Source organism: Canis lupus, chromosome 24 (genome assembly GCF_003254725.2).
Source record: "Canis lupus dingo isolate Sandy chromosome 24, ASM325472v2, whole genome shotgun sequence".
NCBI lineage: Eukaryota > Metazoa > Chordata > Mammalia > Carnivora > Canidae > Canis > Canis lupus.
The window spans coordinates 19,819,606-19,825,843 of NC_064266.1; positions in this window are offsets into that span (position 1 = coordinate 19,819,606).

The window sequence follows — 6,238 nt, forward strand, 5'->3', positions numbered from 1 at the left end:
TGCTGCCCATCTCAGTGCAGGGATTCTTCCAGGAATACACTCACTGGCCCCTGCTGACTCATCCTGCATTGTGACATGATGGTGCAAGACCATATATCATATTTAGGGCCCAGCATCGAGAGTCAGTACATAGTACATAGTCAGTACACAACATATAGACTTGAAACCTATAGAGCCAGAAGCTAGTCTACAAATAATGCTCTCAATCATCAGACATATTAAACTATAAGCAGAGGATTTGGTTCTCACCAAAGCCTAGTTAAAGCAGACGTTCTTGGCCATCAGAAATATACCGGGCAGGGATCCCTGGGTGGCGCAGCGGTTTAGCGCCTGCCTTTGGCCTAGGGCGCGATCCTGGAGACCCGGGATCGAATCCCACGTCAGGCTCCCGGTGCATGGAGCCTGCTTCTCCCTCTGCCTATGTCTCTGCCTCCCTCTCTCTCTCTCTCTCTCTCTCTGTGACTATCATAAATAAATAAAAATAAAAAAAAAAGAAATATACCAGGCAGTGCAGCACATGCAATTAGAAATGCACTGCATATTTTTTCTTCTTTCTAACAGGAATTTCTTCTTCTTTCTAACAGAAACATCAGAGTCCTGTGTTCATAGGCCATGTGGCAAACGTGGCAGGATTACAAACAGCTAGTACCTCCATGCGGGAAGTCCCATGTTTCATGACCTCATTTGTATTGTGTCATGTCTTTCTTAGCATTTCTGCCCTAGGGACGTCTGATACTTACTGATAAAATGGCCTGCAGATCTAACAAAAGTAGTAATTCATTAAGAGAAATAGGTACATTTCAAATCAAAGAAATGAATAGACTTGGATTGTTTAATAATCTCATTAATTTAAAGAAGTGAATTATAAAATTTATTGGGAAAAGATTAAGATTTCTCACTTCTTTGACATGAAATACTGACATGTTAAAGATTTCATCTTTCGGGGGCAACGTTGGTAAACTGGTTAAGGTTGGTACTCTGGTCAACTCAAGAGTACTTAAAATTAGGGAATCTTGGATGGCTCAGTGGTTGAGCATCTGCCTTTCGCTCAGGGCATGATCCTGGGATCCCGGATCAAGTCTCACATTAGGCTCCCTGCATGGAGCCTGCTTCTCCCTCTACCTATGTCTCTGCCTCTCTCCTTCTCTCTCTCTCTCTCTCTCTCTGTGTGTGTCTCTCATGAATAAATAAAATCTTTTTTTAAAAAAAGCACTTAAAATTAGTCACTATTGTACATAAGACAGATCATACATAAAAGAAATTTAGAAGCTTTCCCAAATTTGACAATAATATGAAAATTTTACATGGCAAAACCTTTACAACCTAAAAAAATTGTTTAAACTATCCACAAAGAAGTTAATCTTGTAAAGACCAAATTACCTTCCTTATCTTTCTAGAAAAACAAAAAAATCATTGTTTTATGACTGGATGATCAAAGAATACACAGCAAAAAAATGTAGAGAAAAATTATTGTAGAACTGTATCATTAATAAAAATATTATTCAATGTCTCTAGAATGTATGATGTTTGTGATAGTTGTCAGCTTTATGAACTCTGTGATTTGTTATTTCTTCTGTCCTTCTTTTAAAAATTCCCTTTCTAACCTAGTTCTGTATTTATGACCTGCGTTCTGTTTCTTTAATAAAAGAAGACTCTAGATTTTTTTTAATATTTTATTTATTTATTCATGAGAGACACACAGAGAGAGAGAGAGAGGAAGAGACATAGGTAGAGGGAGAAGCAGGCTCCCCCCAGGGAGCCCGATGTGGGACTCATGATCCCTGAACCCCAGGGTCATGCCCTAAGCCAAAAGCAGAGCTCAATCGCTGAGCCATCCAGGTGTCCCAAGAATACCCTAGATTTTAAAAGCTTCAGGCCCCATGAAACTTGGTCCTGTCTCCTGCTCAACCCCCTTCCCCTGGCTTCCTGTCTTCTAGCCATATTGGACTCCCTCTATGCCTGCTGCTTAGGAAAGCGGCTGGCACATAGTAATATCAGAGAAAAATATTTGTGGATCAATGAATGACTCGGAAACTGGAATGCTAGAATGTTAAATACATGAAAACATACATTTTATATGTTTGATTCCTTGCTACATTCCCATGTCCAGAAAATTGCCGGGTTTATAGCATGTGCACAATTCATATTTTAAAAAATGAATCCAGGCCTATTCGATTGCAGATAATGCTTCTCGCCATTGTCTCCGATTATTCCCAGTTTACAAAGCACTTTCTCAAGATCCTCTCCATGGCTTGGGGAGGTGTCATTTTCATTTGAGAGCTAAGGTTAAATGGAGGATCAGAGAAGTGATTCGCCCTAGGTCACTAAGTCAGTGGCAGAGCTGAAATTCACACCCAGAGTTCGAGGACCAGAAAGCCTCATCCTTCATAGCCTTCCCAGGAAGATGTCCCACCGCAGGAAAGGATGGTGAAGGAGCCAGTCCTGTAGAACTCAGAGCAGGCAGGTTCCAGAGGAATTACTCTGCGTGGACACCAGGTGGCGCCCATGGACAGAGTAGTTACCCCAGGCTGACAGCTCTTGGGAAGGACCACAAAAACGTTGGTCAAATATCAAACTTTGAATGGCCCATTTAATTGGCTCTCAACTATCCTGCTTTTAGCTTCCTTGGCTAGTGCTTTTTGGGCCTGGATAGAAAACCTGGTCTCTTCCTCCTGAGTAGGGAAAAACCCAGTTCTCCACACCTCGTCTGTCACCAAATGTGCATTTTTCCCTCCCACTCCAAGCAATTGTCCATGATACCAGCTGGGTGTCCCTTACAGTTTAGCTCAATTTTGATACTATCTACCTGGAGATCTGTGTGTACAGGTGAAGGGCTTAATCCTACGAGACTGCTCCTCCCTCCCCCACTTCAGATGCCAGTAGCAAGTAGTAGGTTGCTAGGTTACCCACAACTTCCACCTGTCTTGGCTACAAATTGGGTCTTCCCATGACCCCGTCCCTGGCTCAGTTAATTTGCTAGAATGGCTCACAGAACTCAGGAAAAACTTACCTTTACCAGCTTATTAAAAGATGCAGATGAATAGCCAGAGGAAGAAATACATAGGATGAGGTCTTTGAGGGTCCCAAGCACAGGAGCTTCTGTGCTTGTGGAGTTGGGGTATGGCACCCTCTGGTACGTGACTGTATTCACCAATCTCGAATTTCCCCCAACCCCCTGATATTAGGATTTCATGGAGGCTTCCTTATGTAGGTACCATCAATTATAAGCTCCATTTCCAGCCCCTCTCTCCTCTCTGGAGGATGGGAGGGAGAGACTGAAAATTCTAACCTTTAATCATGGCTTAGTTTCTGGTGACCAGCCCCCATCCAAGAGCCAGCTACCCAGGAGCCTACCTGAGTCCCCTCATTAGAATAAAAGATGCCTCTAGTGCTCTTATAACTTAGGAATTTACAAGGGTTTATTGGTACTCTGCATCACGGACGGGGTCAGGCAAATATAGAATAAGAGATGCTCCTAGTGCTCTTATTGCTTAAGAGATTACAAGGGACTGAGAAGCTCTGTACCAGGAACCAGGGGCATAGATCAATATATATTTTCCATTATCTCCCAGAGCCTCAGTTTTCTCCTCTGTCAAATGGGAATATTAATATGCGGTCCCTAGCCAGGTGATATGTTTTGGTGCCTGTGCATAGTAGATGTTCAATAAACATGTGTCATCCTTCTTTGGACAGGGCCCAACACACTCTCCAGCTATACAGAATTCTTCTTAGCCCTTATGTTGTCCAGAGAATGATTTCCAAAAAAAAAAAAAAAAAAAAAAAATGAGAGGGAAGTTCTCTTTTGTTGATTACCTACGGTGGTAGCTGAAAAGTGATGCCCACACCCTAATCCCTGCTATTTGTGAATGTTGGTTTACATGGAAAAAATAAGAGGGGGCATGGCTTCACAGACATTGACTGTGTTAAGGATCTTGAGAGAAGTTTATTCTGGATGATCCTGGTGGGTCTTAAAGGCACTCACATATATCCTGAGTAAGAGAAAGGCAGAGGGAGAGTTCACACACATAGGAGAGGACAATGTGAAGACAGACCAGAGATGGGAGTGATGTAGCCTCAAGTCAGGGAGTGCTGGCAGCCACCGGAAGCTAGAAGAGGCCAGGAATGCACTTTCTCCTAGAGCTTTTTAGCTTCCAACCTCATCTTTCTTTTTCACATCTGTGGCCCATCCTCTACTCACCCTTGAATGTAAAGCTTGAGTGTATAGTCCTGTTTTTGTTGCTTTAGCAGAGAAAACACTGGATTTCCCTTTCTGAGACCATGACCACATGCTCCCTCTGGTGCTCACTGTCTGTTCTGGATGTACGTGATTTTCAGCTCAGTCCTGTAGGAGCCCATGCTGATCCCACTTCCACTGCAAGCCCCTAACCCCAGCCTCTAGGCTCAGTCTAAGTTTGTTCTGACCAAGGATCAGGAACTGAACCTTGGTTCCAGATGTGGGGTCTTGGAGAACAACAAATAATCCGACAGAGGAGACAGGCTCAGGAGTTCCAGGTCTGTCTTCCTAGATTGGTTGAGGGGCACTTGGCAGGGGTTTTTGGTTGGGGATCCAGCTGTGGGAAGCTGGGAGGGACAGTGGATGCTGGTGGTTGGAACCGGGCATGGAAGACCAGTGTCCTGCTTTGCCCAGCCAGGCAAGTATCTCTCAATGATGGTTGCTAGCAAACTTCTCTATCTGTAATAATCATAGTTCTGCAAATCAGCACACAATCACATGACCTGTAATAACAAGCTGTCATCTACTAGCCTTTCCAATGCCAGGTGCTGGGTCAAGTGATTTCTATGCATTATCTCATTTAATCTGTACAATCATCCTAGGGCATAGATACTATCTTTTTTTTTTTTTTTTTTCAGGTGAGGTAGCTAAATAAGTAAATGGTGGACCTGGAATGAGAAGTCAGGTTAGCACCCATGTTTGTATTCGGGAGCATGCCTGTTAAGACCACAATGTAATATCATTTTGCACCCATTCTCTTGGCAACAATAAACATTGATAATACCAAGTGTTGGTGGAAATGTGGAGCAACAGGGACTCTGAGACACTGCTTGTGGGAGTCTAAGTGGCCCACCATGAAAAACAAGTTTCTCATAAACTTGATCATTTGTCTACCTCCAATTCAACCCTTTGTTACATGCCTTGGAGAAAGTCTCATTCTTGTGCACCGGGGGACATAAACACCAGTGAGTCCAGCAGCACTGGTAGGAATAGCCATAATTGTGTCAGAGACAGGCAGGAGACAGAAGCACCCCAGTTATTTAAGGGAGAGAATTTAACACAAAGAATTACTGGGGTGCCTGGATGGCTCAGTTGGTTAAGTGTCTGACTCTTGGTTTCAGCCCAGGTCATAATCTCAGGGTCATGAGATTGAGCCTTGTGAGAGGCTCCATGCTCAGCAGGAGCATGAATCTCAATCTCTGCTTGATATTCTTGATTCTCTGCTCCCCCAGCTCCCTCTCATATGTGTACTTGCTCTGTCTCTCTTTCTAAAAAAAAAAAAAAAAAAAATTGCTAACAAGGTATAAAGTTGTTAACTTGGTGACTGAAGGGTTATTAGGGTTATCTTAGTTATTACTAAGATAGAATGAAGGTAGCACTTGCAGTAAGCATTTACCAGCCCCAGGGCTGAGGATAAAAAGAGAAGCGACTGAAATTATTAAACTTTAGAAACAGAGGAGGAGCTCTGGGGAGTAAACTCAGATACTTGAGAAGGGAGCTCTGCTCAGCTGGAGCTCATGTCTCAGCCACCCAAGAAGGTCCAGATGGGGCAGGAACTGAGCTTTAGGGGAGGAGACTCTGGCTACACACCTGAAGCTGGTGCCTCTGGCTTTGGGGGAAAGGCCTCTCGAGGCTGGGACCTAGCACCTTGAGAAGGGAAGTACTGCTGTGAGATGAAGCCCTGCTGGCTGGAACTCCCAGGAACTGGGGCCCATGGGCAGCCACAGAAAACAGAGATGAAGAAGCAAGTTCTTTCTCTCTGCTCTAGCCCTGCAGTGTGCCTCCAGCCTCACCCTGCTTGTTGGCAAAGCCTCACAAAGTCTAACCCGGAGCAGCTGGTAATGCAAAAATGTGTTACCAGCCCCAGCATCACAGAACAGGTTTGTTTGTTTGTTTATTTATTTCGATTTTTAAAATTTGTTCATGAGAGACACACAGAGAGAGGCAGAGACATAGGCAGAGAGAGAAGCAGGTTCCCTGTGGGGAGCCCAATGCAGGACTTGA